Source organism: Taudactylus pleione, unplaced genomic scaffold (assembly GCF_031769625.1).
Source record: "Taudactylus pleione unplaced genomic scaffold, aTauple2 ptg000341l, whole genome shotgun sequence".
In the NCBI taxonomy this organism is placed as follows: domain Eukaryota; kingdom Metazoa; phylum Chordata; class Amphibia; order Anura; family Myobatrachidae; genus Taudactylus; species Taudactylus pleione.
This window is the reverse complement of record NW_028284742.1, coordinates 589733-611652: the sequence shown is the minus strand read 5'-3', so window position 1 is coordinate 611652 and position 21920 is coordinate 589733. Positions and strand designations below refer to the sequence as shown.

General features: G+C 41.2%; 1 protein-coding gene across 3 annotated transcripts in view; it reads left to right on the top strand.

Annotated features, from left to right (window-relative positions):
- PLPPR5 (phospholipid phosphatase related 5) overlaps positions 1–21920 on the top strand; it is a 316334-nt gene that overhangs the window by 203648 nt on the left and 90766 nt on the right. The window lies entirely within an intron of this gene.

Here is a 21920-nt window from a genome sequence, read left to right as displayed (position 1 = left end):
TTTGTTCGCTATATAGCGAATGCCTGCTATTTTGAGTGACAGAAGGAGGCGTATGTGGGTGGTAACAGGGGAAGGTGCTTGAAAACGGGGGTGTGGAATTCGAACGCAGGCGTGCTTAAAGGTCAAAACGGGCGTTTTAAGGGAGTGCATAATTAATACAGCAGCGTCATTGACCACGTCACTTGTTTTTTTTTACTCAGAACTGTTCGCAAAATAGCGGTTGAAAAAAACCAGCCACAAGAATAGCGAGCAGTTCATACGCTGTTCGATGTACTCAATTAATCTAATAAATAGCGGACATGACGTATGGTGCGAGCGGCAAGGGGGCGTATTTTTCAAAATTACAACCGCAAGTTTTGCTCGCTCGTTCAGACTTAGAGGCGTGAACAGACCGCAATTAGCGAACGGTTTATTTGAATAGCCACCCCATGTTTTAGAACGAACGACCGCAAATAGCGAGCGGCTCTGAATGAGGGCCATAATTCACAGAGGATTGCCCTACCACCGGTACTATCTGGGGACTTTGCCTTTGCTTGTGTTAAAGAGCCTGTATAAGCAGCAGATCAGTGCAGGAACTTTACCACACAGATTTCCTGCAAGCACTTCCATATTTCTAGAGCACAAGAAACAGCATGATGACGTTATTATTATTATTATTATTATTATTATTATTATTATTATTATTATTATTATACTTTATTTATATGGTGCCACAAGTGTTCCACAGCACTTTGCAAAGTACATAGACAAATAAGTGAACAAGAAACCAGTGACTTATAGTACAATATAATGCAGTACAAGGTTTATATACATTGCTGCATTGGTGATCATAACACTCAAATAAGCAACAGGGCATAAGAGTTAGGTGCCCTAGTAAGGAGTAGACGAAAGTATAAGTAAACGGGAAACACAGGAGGGTAGAGGGCCCTGCTCATGAGAGCTTACATTCTAATGGTCGTTTCTACGATCTGGACCTCATATTTGCTCCTTCAAGCTTCACTTACCAAAAACAAAATCTTGTAAATTTAAAGGTGCACAGTAGCTCTGGTACTGTAAGTGGCTCATTGGTCTCCTTCTCTCTTCAACACTTCCTCTGGCAACTTTCTACACAACACTACTCTGTTTTGTGACACTCTCCTGGCTCCCTCTCCATTGGCACCTCGTCCCATTGGATCCTTTACCTTGTCCCTTTACATTAGGGGCCAAATGGGGATGTAGTCATAATGTTGACATTTACAATATTGACATTCATAATGTCAACACTACTGTGTCAACAGTTATGAAGTCAACATTGTTGAAATTAAGCATGTAAGTATCTGCACAATATCGAAATGGTCACAATGTTGACATTCTTCAGGGGCCAGAGAGATAGGGTTAAGCTGTGGCAGAGTAGGGTTAGGGTTAGGCTACGAGAGGGGAGGGTTAGGGTTAGCCACTAGGGGAGGGTTAGACTATGGGAGGGGAGGTTAGGGTTATTGCAAGACCTGGAAGACACCACTGCAGCCATCCTACCAGGTAATTCACCACTAAACCACCAGGAATTTTTTGTTGACATTCCAATCATGATGGCATTTCATTAGTATCGACGTCATGAATGTCGTCATTACAACCATGTCAGCATCCTTGTGTCAACCACACCCACCAAGGTGTGGGATTCTGAAACTGCCAACTGACAAGATTTCGGCAAGTTAGCAGTCACATTTAAAGTGGCGATGTATAGCAAGGCAAAGCCAGGTCAGCAGTTTCAGAATTCCTCATCCTATTGTATTCGATCCAAGATGTAAGTTAAACTGTGGCAGAGTTTTGTGGGGGAGCAGGCCGTTCGCAGAAGTGTGAAGTTCTGTAATTACGATCTTTATGTTCCACTCTTCCATTTTCTTTTTGAGGAATGTCAATTTGTGCTGTGTTTGTGAATACAACTAAATGTATAGTTTATAAATATAGCTGGGAATAGAATGCTATATGCTCTGTGAAGTGACTGTGATATTATAAAGGGAGAAACCTTGTAAATACAAAATGCTTTAGAGATATGTATAAAGTTCAGCGCCCAAAATAGAAATAAGGCAAATAATACATGAAACAGCTGTCAAAATTTAAATCTGTTTTACACCCTCTGCCCTGTCTTCTGGGACCCTCCGACCTGTCTCCTGGGACCCTCTCCCTGTCCTCATGTCATCTTTCCACTGGGATTTTCTCCCTGTCCTCTGGGACCCTTACTTAAAAGGCATTGCCTGGGATACTAAACAACCAATGTGTGCATTATGACACTGTTCTTTCTCAGTGCATTAACAGCCTGACCTGATTATAACAATAGCTGTTACAGACCAATGCTTGTCTTGCCCAGTATTTCTCAACTCCAGTTGCTGATTCAGATGTCTCTATTGTTTTTGTGCTATTTAATGAAGGATAAAAGCCTGTTATTATTTGTTTGCATTTATATCTATTTAAGAAGAAATTCATCAAGGACCTGTCCATCAATGCCCTGGGTAGAGTTATTGTTATGTCCTTCGGGAATTGCTACTATTTAATCTAAAAAAAAATCCCAAACCCTCCCTATATTATACAAAACAATAACAGAGCTGTTTGTCCTCACATACCTTGTTATATTGAGTGCAACTCAAAGAACAGTCATCTATCACTCCTCTATATTCATTTGCCGAAGATTTCAACTACATCCATTGTTTAGTGTTAGTAATAAATATAGATATAAATCAGTGGCATATAAGTAATGGGTACTTTTGGGTAAAACCTGCACTCGGCAGATTCATCATTGTGCCCGTGTAGCATTCCCCCAATACTTATGCCATCTTCCTGTCACTGTGCTAGAGCCTTTGTTATCTTCTGCACCTGCTCCAATTTCCGGTATGGGGGAGAGGGGGGGTGTAGCTGCTGTACACAGGCCCTCTGATCTAATAAAATGCCCCTGACATTAATGTCGCTTGAGTATCTGTTTGGTATCCTTCCTTTAGCACTGATACCATGGGCATAACTACTATAGGTGCAAGGGGTGCAGGTGCTATGGGGCCCAGAGCTGAGGGGGCCCATCTTCCTTGTCAAAGTTATATGTGCTATATGGGGTGTACACAGGGGCCCTTAAAATGTTTGCTATGTAGCCTTCAAATACCTAGTTACGCCCCTGACTGGTACTTATGGTCTACGATGATGAGACACAGCGTTAGTCTCTTATTTGATTTTAATAACACCTGATTAGAAAAAGAATAGTATACTGTATATTTTATAGTATACTGTACTTCTTTCACACTGAAAAATATAGAATGTTTCCATGGAAAAAAGAAAAAGGAATAATAGATCTCCCCCAATAAATAAACACTGAAAACCAGAAACTGTAATTAAAACTCTACTTAATTCTATGCATTATTTGCTTTTCAGTTTCTTTTTTAAAATTATAATCATAATATCCCATTATAGTATTATAGTATTACAAAATTATAGAATCTAGCTATGTAATTTGGCAACATTTTAATAAGATCAATATATCCATGCCAAATACTAAGCAGTGTCTATCCTGACAAATATCTCAATGACAAGTAATCCTGCAATATATTGTCTATTTCCAAAGTGGCACAATAGTGATTGCTCATCTCTAATGTGGAACCTTAAGAGAAGCTGTTACCTGCAATATTCATGTGGATGTAGGCTATATATTCACTATAAGCTAGTGACACAGTGTTGGGCTACCTGATATACAGTACATAATCTGTGGACATCCAACTTTCAAAGGGGACCCAATTTACTTTTAATTTTCGGTAATAACTTCTGACTGCTCCTAAACTACCTTGTCACCTCCGCATCCAAAAAGCCCTTTACATTACGAAAGGGTTTTCTCAAGATGATAAATACTCTCCTTAGGGACATATAATCAAAATTTTGAAGGATATCCCCAAAACACCTCTTTTCAGGGGGTACCTGGATGTACAGTATCTATGGGGGACCGCAGAAGATATCAAAGATATCTGCTGCTGTCCTCCATTTTAGACCACAAAAGCAGCCCCCATAAGTATTAATAGCCGCTGCAAAGCCACCCCTGTCATTAAATTAAACAGACCAGTTTATCTTAAAAATTCTACAGCAGTTGAGACTCTTTTATAGGGAAAATGAGTCATGATACTGGGGGAATGTTGGAACGTTCTTTTTTTGCATGTGGCATTTTTGTGTGTTCAAAGCTTTTTACATTGTGAAAACGGCATCTCAAAATGAAGTTCTCTGCCAAAGCACAACTGGAAGAAGCAATCTCTAGAAATTCAGAGCTGGTACAAAGAGTCCTTTTGAACAGTGGAATTGGTCATGCCCAAGCTTGCCAGCCAGTAATCTCCTTGAATTAATTTCAGTATCCTGACTCACATATTTGTATGTAGTTTTTACTGCGATCTGCAAAACTAGACGTACCTCTTTCCATACCCCATACTTATCCAAGCCAGGGAATCAGTATGTAATGCCAGCTGTCGGGTTGCCTACTGTCAAATACTGACAGCGGCATCCCAATGGTTGGCATACCGACAGGGGTCAGGTAAGTATACTTACATCCCCCCTTCGCACTCTAACCATCCCTTCTTGTAGCCTAGCCCTAACATTCCCCGTTATTGCCTAAACATAAGGCTCCCACCTTCGTGCCTAAACCTAACCCTCCCCCCTTGGTGCCTAACCCTAAATTCCCCCCCAGTGGTGCCTAACTCTAACCCTCCCCCTAGGGGTGCCTAACCCTAGCCTCCCGCCCCAAAACCTGACCCTAACCCTACTACGCTGCCTAAACCTAACACTCCATCCCCCCCGCACACCTAATGCTAAGGGCGCCCCGGACTTACCTTGTTCGAGCAGCTGTTCTCCTGGATTCCGGCGTCGGGATTAAGATAGGCGTCAGTATTTCAATGCCTTTCTTAAGTCCCTTGCCGGTCTTCCCCCGTCAGGATTTAGACCAGCGGCATCATGGCCGCCGGTCTCATAACTACATCCCCTCCCAACATCTCCTAATGGCGTCTGACTCAGATTTCTTCTCCTGACTGGCATCTCTTCCACAATCCTATGTTGTTGTTTTTTTTTTATTTAGGAACAGCTGCGCAAACCAAGGCGCATTAAAATAACATTTCAAAATAGTATTTGTTGCTGCAACTAGTAAATGAGACCCAGTGTTTTGCATTTTATTATATAAGTGTTTCCTAAGGCGTATCATTCACCAGGTTATAAAGTAATTACAACATAGGTACATTTCTAGCAGACTTCATTTCTTTGGTTACTGAAATCACAATTTACTTGAATTTATTATTACAGTAGAAAAAATTGAGTTCCTGCTATGTAAAAAATGTGTTCTACTGTTATTCCTGATGTTATTCCTACTTTTAAAAAAAACAAAAACTGTTTTTGACAAAGAACAGTTTACATTTATCAAAAGCTGTCAAATATTACATAGTCATTTTCAGAGTGTATTTATTTTTTTGATCCACAATGCCCTGTGCAGGGGAATGCACTGGTAATGCATGGCTTTATTCTGTTAATAAGTACTTTTACAGTGGATCCTATGTTCTTAGATATAGATTTTAAAAAGCTAGGAATTTTGGAATCCTTTGTTTTTAGTTACCACATTACAATTCTATTGATGGCATTGGATGCCCTAGATGTGTTCTCTATATGCCATCTCAGCGCCCTGATTTTTGGCTGGCGAAGATGATATTCCCAAATTTCTTTGTCAATAATTCCTAAGATAAGTAGGAGTTTTTATTGCTGCATATTGGGGCAGTAAAAAACATATATCTCCAGGGTGGCTAAGCAGGGTTGTAGTCAGGAAGCCGACGGTCTAAATGCCGACCGCCTGCTTGCTGACTCTCTAATCCCGGCGTGGTACTAATGACAGACGTCGAAAACTCAATGCCTGTCATTATCCATATGCCGGAAGACCGACGCCCTGCATACCGAATGAAGGAAAGCCGGGCGTGGACAACCGCGGGGGAAGGGTAGGGTTAGGTTTAGGCTAGGGGAAAGTGGGGAAAGGGGGGTTAGGGATAGGCACCACCAGGGGGAGGTTAGGGTTAGGCACCCCCCCCGGGAAACTTAGATTTAGGCTGCGGGGAAGGGAGGTTAGGTTTAGGCACTTAGAGGGGGTTTAGGGTTAGGCACTTGGGGGGGAGGTTAGGGTTAAGCACCCCTAAGGGAGGGTTAGAGGGTAGAATTAGGTTAGCGATACCTTTTGACGATCAGGATTTTCACCCTTGTCGGGCTGCTGCTGTCTGGATTTGAACCGCCGGCTATGCGGTTGGCGGTAATACCTACTACACCCGCTTCTAAGAGCCACTATTGTTCAAGACTCTATTCAATATAAGGTACAGGTAGCTTCTCACAAATGGAGGCAGGAACTGAAATGGGAAGCATCTCCTGACAACCCCAGCAGTCGGGACAAAAGTTGTGACTGTTGGGCGGTGGGCAGCACCATAAAACAATTACTGTATAACCTATATTAGGGCAATTTGAATATGTGCTGTATTGGCTTTTCATTTAATATATTTTTGGCATTCCTGGACCAATTCACCGATGTATGTTGTCTCATTGGCAGCAGTTTACAAATAGATTTTGTAACTGCTGTAAATCAGAACTGTATGGGGAATAAACTTTACATACATAACAATGTTATACATTTTTTGCATATCAAAATATAATTTATGGACATTTATGTAACCTATTAGAACAAGGTGTAGTCTTTGTCATTAGATGCATGGTTTTGTTGCAGAACGAGTACTGCCTGATGAAGCAGACATATCTGCGAAATGCACTGCAAAGTAACATACTGTAAGATTATTTTTAATTTAGATTTTATTATTGTATCTTTTAAACTTTTTGCTGTTCCATTTTTTTTCTTTTTTTTGTTTATATTTATTCATTTTAAATATACTGCCTTATACTTTTACTGAAAGTGTAAAGTGAATTATTCCCACCCTTTGGATTAAAAATTAAATGTGTCTGCCGGCACTCATCAAAAAAACAGCAACCTGGTCCGGTGCACAGTACAGCAATCCAATTCAACACCCAGAATGAACGGCACACGGAGGCAACAGAAATTGTAATCCAATGTATTAAGTCTTAATACATTGGATTACAATTTCTGTTGCCTCCGTGTGCCGTTCATTCTCGGAGTTATATATATAGCTCATTACTGAGTAAGGAAGACTGCACTATCATATTAACTGTGATTGTATTGTTATAGTTCTAAAGAAAATAGGCTGTATCTATATATATATATTGTAACACAAGAAATTTGTTGTACTGCTGTAGATTATGTCCTCCATGTCCTCCAGTTACTGAGATCACATTCACTGCTGCATGCTTGCCAACTTCTCGGCATTGGTCTCCAGGAGGGTCCAGGAAAGTGGACAGCTAGGAAGGCAGAATGGAGTCAGGTGCTATGATTGCATCATCATGGCCCTTCCCCTCGCTATACAAAGCCACTATTCCCAACTTAGTAAAGTGAGGGGTCAGATGGGTAGTCAAAAGGAATCAGCAGCATATTCAGGGAGACTGCTCTTTCCAAAGTCCTAGAGAGCCAACCAAGATTTGGGAGTCTCATGGATGTTCCGGGAAAGTAGGCAAGTATGCATTTTTGGTAGGGGTCAGGATTCAAGCTAACTGTCATAACTGTAATGTACCTGATACTGAGATGTGTTTTGTATTACTCCTTCACAAATGCCTGTAGTCTTTACTAGCAGCAAACTAAATGGAGTTTGAAGTAGGATATCATGACCAAAGGTCTATGCCTGATCTTCACTGGTTTTCAAGGAAAATACCATTGCATTGTTGAGAGGGAACAGAAAGTGTACTGCATTGCTAAAGTGTCTGAAGGAAGGAAAAAGGGAAAGGGTGCTATGCTGGGTGCCTTAGCTGGTAAAATTGTAGATTCAAAAGAGATAGTATTCTTTAAGAGGCAAAACTTGATAGATGGAACTATATATATCACTTGTATAGCTGCCCCTCAAAAAATCAGTCTGCTAGGTAAACCATATGTAGTAGTATAAGAAAAAAATCTGCATTTCATGTGTAACTAAAATGACCATATAATATAACAATAAATGTGTATTTTACACTCAAAATGAATAAAAATAATAATAACAATAATAATAATAATAATAATAGAGCCGTGTGATCATTTGTAAAGGGAAATTCCTAATATTTAATCTTCACATAATAAAATCACATACAATAAAATCTTAATATATAAAAAACATTTAGCTTTCAGAGACAATGGGCCTCATTCAGACCCACTCGCAAGCGGCAGTCCGCTCGCAAGTGGGTCGATGGTGTGCACTGCGCATGCGCACGACGGAGGGAGCTCCGTCGTGCGCATGCGCCAGACGCGACAAGCGAAGGACTTTCCTTCACTCGTTGTGTCTGATCAAAGGGGGCGTGCTGTCAATGTTGATTGACAGCACGCCCCCTTTGGTGGGCGTGCCGGGGGCGTGCCTCCCAGACGGGGGCGTTCCCAAGGGAACGCCTACCGTCAGAAGCCGGCCCACTGACATCACTAGTGATGTCAGTGGGAGTGATTTTGGCTCTGATAGAGCCAAAATCACTCCGGGCCTTGCGGTTGAGAAACTCAACCGCAGGCTCCGGCTCGCAGTGGCGATGGTCGCGATGGTCAAGACCATCGCGGCCATCAACCTGCACGCTCGTATAGGCTGTGGGTGGTGACATAATTATGGAGATGGGCCCTGATTCAGAGCGAGCGCTCTGGTCAGAGCGTCCGGCTCTGAATCGGGGCCAATGTTTTAAAAAAAACAATTAAGTTACACGCGACACATGCTATTCAATTGGTTTTGATGCTTTCATATAGTTAGCAACAGAGGAAAGATCAGAGATGCATGCTTTTACACTGCTTATGTGTTAGTATAGTTACCAAAGTTCATACAACCCGATCCTGATTATGTCTCACAGCGGTATAGATGGGAGCTGTAATTTAGTGCAGATAATGCATTTGAAAGTCCAGTCCAAGGTTCATCATAATGCTTAGAGGTACCTCAGCAAGGGCATGAATGAGCTGCAGCTTGGTGGAAGATGAGCTGGAATGGATTCTCCCATGGGGCAGGAGGACTTCTGGAAGGTGTTTAGAATCAGACCACAGATGCTGAGAATCGGATAATCTTCCTCTGTTGTAGCAGTAGTGCAAGTAGCAATGTCAGGTGTCCCTTCTAACGCGTTTCCCGGTCATAAGACAGCTTCCTCATAGGCAAAGGTGTCTGACAGATTTTAAAAAGTTACAAATGTATACAGTAGGTTGTTCTATAAATTTTGCTGGATTGTATACAAACTTGTTTATCAGAATATTGAAAATAGGCAGGACCCAGCACTAATTTACAAAGGATGAAGAGATATGTATACCGGTATTATCATTGACAAGCATACTACCAACCAAAAGCATATTGAAATAATACAACCTTATGCATCCACCCACATTTCAATATAAGAAAAACGTCTTTGTCACCATTACCCACAAGCTTATTAGAGATAGATGTGTCTGTGATATACATAATGATACAGTCTGCACGTGTTTACTGCAGTTAGAAGACAAGAACTATAGACACTGCAATTAATATCTGTATACTTAATGAGCAGTTAGAAAGAAGCATCTGTATGCAATGCTCAGTGCACACCATGCTAATACATGCAGTATTTGAAATGTCCTCCATGCTAAGCAGCAAAAATATGCATTGCGAAAGGAAAAAAGAATGTCTCTTTGTTGGCGCACTAGAAAATTCATATTAAAATATAACTTTTATTAATGTCAGTAAAATAAGATGCCTCTTCAGTGAAATATTAAAAGAAATTGAGAAAAGAAAACATGTTTTGAGATTTTTTTATGAATAAAGAAATAAAAAAATAAACACAAATAAAATGAACCTCGCTCTCCAACGTGTTGTTTTCTTATCTTGTTTTAGTATGCCCTTGTTATAATATGTATCCACTATAAGGAGAATTGCACTCAATATTGCAATCCCTGTATAGAAATATGGAACACAGTGATTAGTTTAATTCAGTATTCACTCTCTCATGAATCCTACATATAGCATTCATAAAAATAGCAGCAAAAAGCAGCAAAAATGTTTGATGAACTGCATGCAACAAATGGAAAGCAAATCAAATTTGCTCCAGGCGAGGCTTTGCACTCACAACCTTGGCAGTGCTCAATCAATACGGTCTTATAAGTACAATTGTCACAACCCTGCTCATTCACACCCTTCCTTGTTACTGCCCCTTTTACTTGTTGTTCCTTTTATCATTTTCACATGTTAGAAGTGGGGTGTCCCTACATGAGTTCACAGACATTGGTGGGAGGGTTCAGCATTTATTAAGGTAACTATCATACCGATAGTGTAGCTCTTACAGAGTAAACATGTATTGGATTACTACTACACATCCTTACTAGCACAAACTACAGGTAGTGTGTTTTATTATACACTATGGATGTCAGTGTTGCTATTGCTATGATCCTTACCATGGCTGTGAGAATATATTACTCTGGCTTTTTATGTGCTCACTACATAGTGCTATGTACTGTACATGACCTCAGGTTCTATTTTTTGCTGCTCTCCTCCGGGAGATCTTGGAGGTATCGGGTACCAGTATGGGGGGAATGATGATGCAATTCACAACATCATGGCCCCACATCCCTGCAGAATGTCACATGTCACAACATCCTGCCCTGTCTGTCCACTTTACTGGGGAAATGGGCAGTATCTTGGGGAGATGTATCAAACCTTGGAGAGAGATAAAGTGGAGAGAGATAAATTACAAACCCATCAGTTTCTGTCATTTTTCAAACACAGCCTTTAAAATGACAGTTAAAAGCTGATTGGTGTTACGCCTGAGGTATGGCGTGGGTGGCTGAAGAGGAGACTTGGGAGTTGTGGATGAAACTGGGTGGTTTGAGCCAGGACTTCCTCATGTATAGATGTATAGATGTATAGATGAGAGTTATAGGAACTGTAAAGGATGATGGGCCCGATGGTGAGGACAGTAAAGTAAATGTCTTTATTGAACAGCAGGTTGGAACTGGAACTGGATATATGATACTGAAGAGATGGGCAGAATCGGATTAGGACCGATAATGCTGAATTGAGAGCTGGATCAGTTTGAGACCAATATTGATGAATTGAACACCTTGATCAGTTTGAGACCCATGTTGATGACTAATGTTAATGAATTGAAGATCTTGATTGGTTTGAGACCGATGTTGAATTGAAGAACTTGATCTGTTTGAGACCGATGTTAATGAATTGAAGAACTTGATCAGTTTCAGACAAATGTTGATGAATTGACTAACTTGATTAGAAGAAAGATCAGTTCGGCACTGTCACTGAGCAGCTGGTTCAAATGGAGGGTGTCAGCCTCCTAGTACAGAAAAATACACAATAGATGAATGAACAGCGCTATTAAACTAGTAACCATAAACTATATTAAGTAGAATTTGTAAGGTAGATGCTGGACTCACACGATGGATCAAACAATATGGGTGTGAGATAACAATAGAGCTATTCTCCAAATACACAATACAATTAAAATACCAATTGATATAATGCACATATAATTATATGACTCTAAGCAGCTTGGTTGTATAGGAAATGGCTATTTTTTGCTGCAATTTCATAAAAAAGGATTAAAAACATGCAACATATGATATATAAACAAATCATCCAAATGCTTGGTATTCAGGGCCTGTTTCAGAGCCGGACGCTATTTGCACTTGCTCGTTCAGAAAAAGGGGCCAGCTATTTAAATTGAGCGCTCGCTCTTTGCGGTCTGTTGACACCTCTATGTCTGAGCGAGCGAACGAAACATGCGATCGCTATTTTGTAAAGACGCCCCCCGGCCCCTCGCATCATACGTCATCTCCGCTATTTATTAGATTAATCGAGTACATCGAAAGGTGTCTGAACTGCTTGCAGTGCTTGTGGTTGGATTTTCCTACCGCAATCATGCGAACAGTTCAGGCTAAGAGACAACCAAGTAACGCGGCCGATGACGCTGCTTTGTTAATTATGCACACCCTTAAAATGCCCGTTTTGACCGTTTGGCACGCCTGCGTTGGGATCTCCACTCCCCGTTTTCAAGCACCACCCACAAACGCCTCATCCTGTCACTCAAATTAGCAGGCACTCGCAATTTTGCAAACACACGATTTCCGACCGCACTGACTGGTTGGCGCACTGACGAGCAGCCGCTTATGAGCGGCTCTGAATCAGGCCCTCAGTTCCAAATAAAAGTGATAAAAAACATGAAAATAAAATAAATGATTGCAAAAAATTATAAAATATATAATAAATAGTGTAAGAAATAAAATTGAAAATGCTAGAATAAGCATAAATGACTGTTAAAAAGTCTCAGGCCCTCATTCAGAGCCACTCGCTAGCGGCAGTACGCTCGTTCCGAGCGATGTTCGCACATCTGCGCATGCGTACGTTTTTTAGTACGCATGCGCGAACCAGTCAGTGCGGCCGAAAATCATTTGTACGCAATATAGCGAGGGCCTGCTATTTTGAGTGACAGAATGAGGCGTATGTGGGTGGTAACAGGGGAAGGTGCTTGAAAACGGGGAGTGGAGATCCGTTCGCAGGCGTGCTTAAAGGTCAAAACGGGCGTTTTAAGGGAGTGCATAATTAATACAGCAGCGTCATTGACCACGTCACTTGTTTTTTTTTAACTCAGAACTGCTCGCAAAATAGCGGTTGAAAACACCAACCACAAGAATAGCGAGCAGTTCATACGCTGTACGATGTACTCGATTAATCTAATAAATAGCGGACATGACGTATGGTGCGTGCGACCAGGGGGCGTTTTTATCAAATAAACGAGCGTATGTTTTGCTCGCTCGTTCAGACTTAGAGGTGTGAACAGACTGCAATTTGCGAACGGATCATTTGAATAGCCACCCCTTGTTTTTGAACGAACGACCGCAAATAGCGAACGGCTCTGAATCAGGCCCTCAGTTCCAAAGGGAAATTGACATTAAATGAAAAACCCAGTCACTAGTCTCAATTAAGTAATCTTGAATATTATCCAGCTTGTTGGTATTTACAAGACTTGTATTAGAAGGTCACATCCCGATGAACATGCAGAAATCCTGTAGCTGCAATGGCGTGCTTGAATGAATGAAACATAAAACTGGAATAAAGGGGCTGGTGCTGGTCCAGAAAATGTCCAAATGAGATCTCAATGTTGGAGTGGCCGATGCCCATAGGGTGCTAGATACGATACGCTTCCTTGTAGAATGTCCCACAGCTTCCTCAGTAGCAAGACCCCAGTATCCAAAAGCAGGGCTTTTTATACCCTTAAGCTAATGTAAATTGTCAGCAGCAGCACTGTGCTCTGGTGTCTATGAGGCCGAATTGCTCATACGCAGCATTTCTGTCACACTTCGCTCTGGGGGAAGCCTGATTAATATGGATTTCAGATGAGCAGTTTAGTATAGGATGTATTCAGGCCCGGATTGGCTGAGGATGTTTGAGGATATCTAATGGAACTGGTATTTGAAGATATCAGATGGATCTGATGTTTTGAGATATTGGATGGGACTGATGTTTGGAGATATTGGACGGGACCGATGTTTGGAGATATCAACTAGGACGGATTTAGCTCTCATCTTAACTTGCTGCTGCATGCTCTTTCCTCCCCGCCTACCCCATCTGTGTCACACCTGTTTGTCTGTCCCTTCCCTTTATATTGTAAGCTCTTATGTGCAGGGCCCTCTACCCTCTTGTGCTTCTCCTCACTCTACTTTCATCTTCTTCTTACTCTCTACCAGGGCACCTAACACTGGGTTGCTTTGCATTGTTGCTTATCTGGGTGTTATGGTCACAAATGTAGCAATGTATATTATCCATGTCCTGTATTGAATTGTACTGTACTGTAAGTCACTGTAAATCAACCTATTTGTTTATGTACTTTGTAAGGTGCTGCAGAACACTTGTGGCGCCATATAAATAACTAATAATAATAATAATAATAATAATAATAATAATAATAATAATAAAAACAAGTCTCTGTGGAAAACCAGAATGGAGTGTTAGATGGAATTGAGACTTGTAACCAGACTGGAGTGTTTAGATGGAATGGAGCTTTGTAACTAGACTTGGAACTGGAATCACACGGACTGGAACTGTTCAGATACAGAGTAACTGGGAGCTCAGCACAGACCTTCAGCAGAAGCGACATTGTACTGGTCACAGGGGCCAGTCAAGAAATGGAATTTATAGGGGAGGATCCTCTGGGATTGGATGCTGCAATCAGCTGGTCTGGGAGCAATGCTCTGAGTGGAGGAAGAGTGTCAAGTGACGTAGTCCAACATGGCTGCATCCATACTGTGGTTTAGTAGGCAACTCTGGTGTGCAGCTTGTGTGCCATCATGCTGGGAAGACACGCTGTGAGCAAGGGGTTGCAGAGAGCCATCTCCATGCTCAGTGACAGGACAATGAGTGGACGGGGCAGGAGCTGCACAGACAGACCTCAGCACCAGCCAAGAGCGATGTGCAGCATGAACTGACCTCTACACTATCCGGGAGTGATGCACAGTGCGAGCTGACCTTAGCGCTAGCCTGGACAGACACGGGAGAGGTAAGAAAGTGGTTTTTAAGGGCCGGAGCGTGACAACTGGTTGGTACTTTATATCTCTCCACGGTTTGATACATCTGTCCCCCAGGAAGGATAGGCTACTCTCCCCAGTATTCGGGGAGCTCACCGGATTTTAGAAGTTTACCAGACATTCTGGGAGAATAGGTAAGAATGGCCTAGGTCATTCCACACTGGATCTGTTAGCCTTGGAGTAAGAAGGTTTTGAAGCTGAGTATTATCTTTCATCTTGCCAAAATTGGCGACATTACAGCTCAGGATGCGATTTATAGCAAAACTTGTCAAAACACCCCTTGCCTCGCCCACTACATGGGATAAGGCTGCATGTGGAAAGTTGCCCACTATTCCAGGAATCAGAGGTACTCCCCTAAATTTGTGAGTCTTGTGAGAGTAGAAAACTATTTTATAAATTTCTATGGTTATTTTGGCACTACATTATTCAACACAAAATCATGCAATAACTTTTCTTGGAACAAAACTGTTTTCACATTACAGGAAGGCTGCTTTCTTCAAATCTAATCTATATTTTAATATCTTTTACTGAACAGCCATTTTGATTACAAGTAATACAATTTTAATTTATGTATACAGTATCTTTGAAAACAATGTATGAAGCTTAGTTGTCAATGCATTATTTATGTCAAGTCTCAAAACAGAGCACATTGCTTTGACACAAATAGCCAAATAGATTGGGTACAGGATCCCAGCGGCTAGGATACCAACGTTCAGAATACAGACAGCGGCATCCCGATGGTCAAAATCCCAACAGATTCAGGTAAGTATTTTAACCCTTCCACTAACCCTTCCCTTAACCAACCAATCCCGCAGGCTAACTCCAACTCTCCCCTCCCGCTACCTAACTTTAAACCACCCTCTAGGGCTTAACCCTAAACCCTCCATAACCCTAAAACTCACTGCCTGAATGTCTCTGGACCATCTGCATCCTGACTACATCCCAGCCAAATTGAGTGCCTGTCAAATTTTTACTGCAATACCTGTTTTGTTAGATTAGTATTAAAATGCTTTATTTTTTTTAATAAAGCATTTTGTTATGACTAGTGTTTTATTATTTTTTTTATTTCATTAAACTTAATTTTTCAAAATGAAAAAAAAAAAATTTCCACTCATACACAAAATAAGGGCAGTAAGAAATGTGCTGGCAGAGACAGAAAGATGGAAAGAGAGATACCCAGTAAAATCTGGAGGCAGTAATACAAATTGGGCAGATGATAGACAGACACAGAGAAGGGGAGGCAAGAGATACAGAAGATACACAAGCATGGGGGGAGGAAGAATTCAGTAGTGAGCTAGGTAAAAAGTGTAAGTTAAGGACTTGTGCCACTAACCTGAATAGAGGTGGAGGTGGGATCTGAGCTGTTTAAACAAAATGGTTGTGCAGCTGCTTCATACTGATAGCGTGTGGTGCCGAGCATGTGAGCCCGCTTTTAGAAGGTGGAGTCACCTGAGCATAGATAAGGGACAGTGTGCATTCTGCCAGCTCTCTGAGGAGGAGGTGGTAATACGGGCATAGCGAGGTTTTGGGCACCCACTGGCATAGTACAAACAAGCCCATTTGCCAATGTGATAAACAGTCATGCCCCATCTGTAAATCCCATGAGAGGTTTTTACACTCCAAAGAATCAGTGGGCTGCTGGAACCTACATTTTCTGATGACCCCTGCTGGCTAGCCTATGTAATCAATCCTAAGGGAAGTACTGTACTTAATATAGGGCCAAAAATTGCAATTGTAAATTCTAGTCCTGCATTAGAGCCCTCTACTATTGCTTTGGGATTATTTGTCTGGTCAACAGAGATACCAGGACCTTCAGTGAGTTGAGCAGAGGAGGTTGTTTCCTGGGAGGGACCTCCTATACATGGCCATTATAGGGGATGTGAAAAATCCCTTTCAGGTTACATACAGTACATTTGTTACCATTATGTTTGTTTTATTTCTTGGGCTTTTGACCATATATTAGTTATTTATTTGTATATAGCTTTTATATGTGCAGCTAAATCAAATACTAGTTCTCCAACTTTACCCAATATCTTGAGCAACACTTTGGCGAGCTGCAGCTGCAGTATACTGCTTTAAGCCATTTTACCATTTTATAACACTTTCTTCCTATTAGCGTGCATACAATGTCACAACCACAGTGTTTTACAGTAATTATCACAATGCATCAATCCAGTTGGGTCACTGTAGTTCCCTACATTAGTAGAATCTTTATATCCATGATAAAAATAGAAACACAGATAAGAAAATAAACTAATAGTCGGAAAGCAATTTGACATCCAGCAAGATGAGAGTAAAGAATACCCTTGTTTTAGAATTTGTCAAGAAAAGGAGTTTTGTGTAGCAATAAGTACTATAAGATTATGCTAGACTGACAGCATAGAAAACTCAGATATTCCTATCTCATTTTAATGAGGTCTACATGGGAAATTACCCACAAAATAGTGCTGTCTTCTTTTTGCATTAGAATTGAGAATTAGTTTAACGACTGCTCTTTAAGGGAATGTATCATAAAAATGTAATTTCACAAATTATGGAGTGTAAATATTCTGAAAACTGTAATAACTCTGGTGCTAAAAACTTTATTTTACTTTGACGGTAACACTCAATCATATCTAGTGTCCCTAAAAAAATATAAAGGGGAACTATGTGTCTAATTGACGTCTTGGTTTTGCGCCAACCTGTTGTCCCTGCAAACACCAACATCTAGGCACACAGCAAGACCAAAGCTGATTTTGGAAAGTTCATCAGGTAGCCTATGGGGGCAATTGAATTAGTGGATTGGCCGCAATATGATATTCTGGAATGCCACATTGCAGTTTTTCCTCACACCCCATAGGATCGTTGGATGTTCTGCGGCACATTACTTCTAAATAAGAGCCTGATTCAGAGATAGTTGGCAATGGAGCCACAAATGCAGCCTCTGCCTCAATAGCGGTTGTGGAAATATGCAAATGTTAATCTCATGCACATGCTAAAGTCGCACCATCAACATTTGCAATAGCCTAGAGTCTACTCTATCTACTCTCCTCAAATACAACTAGACATGGCCTCTGAGGCTGCCGATTGACAATGTGAATGCAGCAACGTTCCCAGACACGCCATGACACTCACATAACACGCCCCTGAAATGGCCCGTTTTTGCGTTCTCTTTAGGTCACCTCCCCAAAATGTCCATGGATTGCAAACCCCTTAGAAAGTGTGAGTGAGCACATACGCAATTGGGAACGCCATTGGATGCTTGGGTTTGCAAGTGTGCACTAATGGTTTCCAGGGCTTTTCGTACATTCAGGAACAGGAAAACTGCATTCATCTCAGCCCCATGTATGTATTTTCTTTAAATATATTACAGAACTGTTACAGAACTGTAGCTCTTAGGAACTTGTTCCTGTAGTTAATGCAATCATAGCCAAGCTTTTGTCATCACACTGAAATATTGTGGCAAATACTGCAAATTTTCCAAAATAGACAGGGTAAATGTAGTAGCCTGCGACTTGCAGGCATAGGTAAGTTCCCAGTGAGTTTGCCCAGTCTTAGGTGCAATCAATCAAAAAGGCAAATCCAACCTGGTTTTGCCTTTTAAATGATTGCTACTTAAAAACATTGGCCAGATTCGCCGGGAAGTTGCCGATGCCTTTAAGCCATAAGCTGTTACATTTACCCCTAACACATTTAGGGGTCTATTTACTAAGCAGTGTAAGGAGACAGAGTGAAAAGTGATAAGAAAGTGATAAGGTGCCAGCCAATCAGCTCCCAACTGTCATTTTTCAAACACAGCCTGTGAGATGGCAGTTGGGAGCTGATTGGCTGGCACCTTATCACTTTCTTACCACTTTTCACTCTGTCTCCTTACACTGCTTAGTAAATAGACCCCTAAATGCAATATCTATTTTCTTATGCCATGTCACCTTCCATTACAGCAATAAAACTGGAAGGCAGATTATATAGTTCATGGCTGGCCACCTTGTTATGCAAACTTGCATTTACCCCAGGAAACAGAACCTATTTGACCTATGGAAAATGTTGAACCATTAGAGCATTTCACATAGGGTAGTGTTGTTGCTGCAAATTGTGTACCATGGTTAATGATTAAATGTAGACATACAATATTTTTTAAATAGTTAGCCCTTGTACAGATTGATTTTCATGAGTAGTAAAAAAACATTTTTTACTCCGTTTGTACTGTATGTAATGCACTACTACAGATCTACCATATGACTAGAATAGATGCGCTATTAAACTATATAAATAAATCTACTCTGACCAGTATGCCATGCAATATAATCCATCATTTGAATATTAAACAGATCACCTTTGATGAATGTACACAACTGCACCCATTATTGGTAAACTGACCCCAATTCACCAGCATACAATGCTGCACAATTTGACCTGTAAACAGATTTCATGTTGACCAGTATAAAGTACAATGCTGTGCTAATTAATTAGTACACACCTCATTTGATCACTATACATTGATACACTGTTTAACTAGTAAACAAGACCCCACTTAATAAGCAGGTCATCTTTGACAGTATACAATGATAAGGCATTCAATGGTAAACAGACCCCAAACCAGTGCCATTCTTTGTAGAGTTGCTGACTGCCTTGCCCACGACAATCTCCAAAAGCCTATTAGTGTTCAGTAAACCGCAGTTGCCTACTCTCTAGAATGTCTGTGAGGATCCTAAATTAGAGGAAGGCCTCCTGAAATCACAAGAGAGCTGGTCATGTTAAATGCGACTTTTGCATTTATTAATAACACTGCCCAGACACTTATTACCCCGTATCTTGAGATGAGTCCATCTCATACTTGCCTGCTTTCCTGAAACGGGCAGGTGGCTCCTAAAAATTGTGTGGTGCTCCCGGCTGCCAGGAGGAGTGGGCAAGTCTCCCAAGCCGGTTGCCATTTGCTGAATCACAGCATCGTGGCCTTGCCCTCTCCTTCACAATGCCCGTAATCATGACATTGTGTAGCAGGGGGCGGACCACAATGATGTGATAATGTAATCAAGCCCATCGGTCCGCCCACTTTCCCATGACACGCGCCCCCTGTGAAGCTGACCTGGCTGTCCCCTCCCGAATTTTCAATGAGACAAGATTAATTGCTATTCACTAAAGGTGGGGTTATGTGTTTACATGTACTAGCATAATATTTTGAAAGGAAGACACATTATTATTATTATTATTATTATTATTATTATTATTATGATGATGCTTCCCTCACTTAGCCCTCCCTAGCGGCAGCGGGTATGTGGAGTGCACAATGATTCAGTAGAGGGATACGAAATCCTTCTTGACCTAGTGGTAGAGTGATGGTTTTACAGTGCCATGGTCCAGGGTTCAAACCTCACCACAGCCCAATATAATGATTACTTTAGATTCATTCCTCTATATATATTTTTTATAAAGTACAGTAGTGGATCCATGCGCACTAATCGAGTTTCAGATGCACCCACGCAACCTCAGTTTTAAATAAGACCACATGATTTCCTGTTCAAAAATATTGCAGTAGTATATTGAAGGCACTACATTGCTCCACAACTCCCCCACACACTGCAATGATACTCCCTTACAGTTATGGGGTGCAGGGGCTCGAGTGTCGGGTTTAAGACGCGTAATCTGCATCAGTGGCTTAGATGGGTCAGACACACCCACAGGTGTTGGGGTTCAGGGATTCAAACGCAACCTCAGTTTTCAATAAGACCACATGATTTCCTGTTTAATAATGTTGCAGTAGTGTATTGAAGACACTACATTGCTCCTCAACTCCCCTGCACCCTCCACTCAAGCAGAGCATGCAATCACAGTGGCTTATTTATGCATGGCCAAGAAACAGCGTTCAAACGGATAGACACTTCTGCGTTTCTATGACCACTCCTTTGTCACCACCCCCAAAAGCTCACAGCCTGTCACTCACTCTGTGCATGCATAATCGCAGTGCGATTGCAGGGCACGCACAGTATGGCTTATATGCATGCGCAATGGCAAACAATAATCCGCATAGTAGTTGCATTAGCGAAGCAGGCCCTCTGTCCGTTCTTTGTTGTCCACCACCAAACTAACTTTAATTAATTTAATACTAAGACAATTGCAAGAAATTTAACTGGTTGATGTCAAAATAAATTTGACCTAAATTAATCCCAACTCTGGTTGTCTGTGTCTTTATATTTAGATAAGTATTTTAGGGGTCTATTTACTAAGCAGTGTTAGGAGACAGAGTGGAAAGTGATAAGAAAGTGATAAGGTGCCAGCCAATCAGCTCCCAACTGTCATTTTTCAAACACAGCCTGTGAGATGACAGTTGGGAGCTGACTGGCTGGCACCTTATCACTTTCTTATCACTTTTCACTCTGTCTACTAACACTGTTTAGTAAATAGACCCCTTAGAGTTAATATAAGTCTTGAGGGATATCAATGGATTTCATCCGCTAGAGAGTGTATTAAAATGTTGAGGGATAGGTTTTTGTTTAAGTTAGTTCCCTACATAGTTATTGTGTCTTTTCACTTACAGATTAAGAGGCATATATTGTATATTATACCCTGCATTACAACCACAAAAAGTATAATTCATTTTCACTGCATATAGCTACAAGAAGAAATGATTTATTGGTGAAATGAATTGAAATTTGACTATAGTACCTTCCTGAAAATAAAATGTATCAAAAATGCATTACAAAAATCTATACATATTCACACAGGAAAAAATTATCATTTTCAAAACAAAAATAAATTTCACCTGTACCCTGTTTAGGAAAGGAGTCTTAAGCTGGGTACGCACTTAACAATGTGTACCCAGCACGATGTCGTCCGCGGCGAGTCCCGGCGAGGGTGCCGGTATCGGCAAGTGCATACACACTTGCCGATGCTGGCAGCGATGGAAAGACAGCAGGGGCCAAGATGCATTCGGCATGCAGGTCCAATGGGCGATGCCACTGACAACACGTGGGAGCATGCATCGTCAGTGACATAGCGTGTACACACTGGCCGATGTAGATGATATGTCGTCAGATCCGGCCGGATTGGACGACATATCGCCTACTGTGTGTACCCGGCTTTAGGATGACCTAAAGATTCCAAACAGTTCAGTGTTGGCTTAAACAGCAGTAGTAAGTATAGGAGAGTGAAGATTACTACAACCACTGTTATGTGGTACTTGCTGAATAGGTATGAATATTAAGTAATTCAGGGGCCTACAGTAATTATCAATAAACAGTGTGATACCCCCCCCCCCCACACAAGTGTTTTCAGGGAGTACCCACAAATATTAAGTTCCTCCGGTATTTAT